Here is a 1,022-nt window from a genome sequence, read left to right as displayed (position 1 = left end):
ATGCACTGCTATAGGATCCTGGAGCAAAGTAAATATATGTACGATCTTCAATCTTGCAGGCACATAATGTGTTGGTTTTGTTTCTCAAGAGTTGTGTAGGTCATCGTAGGAACATCTGGCTTCAGGCTTTCAACTCTTGACCTCAGACCGTTTTCTTTAGTAACTAATCTGCAAATAAATCGACATGGAACCAAGCTGAGAGAAAAATAAGACTGAATTTTGCTTATAAAATCGAACCACATAGGCGCTCACCAAAGGGTGAATAAATCAATTCTGATTTCTATATTACTGAAATTGGATCTAATTCAGATGCATCTCACTTGCAGGCAGGTTAGACCCAATACATGTATACTAATCTGAAGAGGATCGTGCAAATTAGGATTAACCATGATGGTTTGGACAAGGGGCTTACATCCCAGATTGCTGGAGTACTATTGGTGCTGGTACGAACTGACCATGATTTGGCTTCTCTGCTATCAGACCAGGACGTCGGAGTCCATTGGGAAGCAGAGGAGTACCAACGGCACCCGCACCTAAGCACCAGAAATCTCATATCTGGTCATCACAAACTCTTGTACGTTGACATATACTCCCTCCATTCCCTTATACAAGGCCACAAACTCATATTACAGGTACCAAGAAAAAATTTAATGACTCCTTTGCAAGTCAACTTTTCTTTTTAGTTAACCGGGATCATTAATACACCACAAGCATGCAACGAATGAATGGAAAGGAAATGATGAAGTGTCATTATAACTACATGCATGTAAGTATTAAAGTTGCTAGTACGAGGAAACATCATTAAATTTTGCCTCGATTACTGTTGGTGGCCTTGTATTGATGCAAAATGTATTTTTGATAGTGGCCTTGTATAAGGGAATGGAGGGAGTACTAATAATGTCATCTTAGTTGATTATTCCTGCACCAAAAGAGCTCCTAACAAAAGGTGTTGAACCAGAACTGGGCTGGGTTCCATATTGATATCAATACCTCTCCGTATTATTTATTGGCTCACAGATCCT

This window comes from Triticum aestivum, unplaced genomic scaffold, assembly GCF_018294505.1.
Source record: "Triticum aestivum cultivar Chinese Spring unplaced genomic scaffold, IWGSC CS RefSeq v2.1 scaffold148072, whole genome shotgun sequence".
Classification (NCBI taxonomy): domain Eukaryota; kingdom Viridiplantae; phylum Streptophyta; class Magnoliopsida; order Poales; family Poaceae; genus Triticum; species Triticum aestivum.
The sequence above is the reverse complement of the archived record's forward strand: the minus strand, read 5'-3'. Positions refer to the sequence as shown.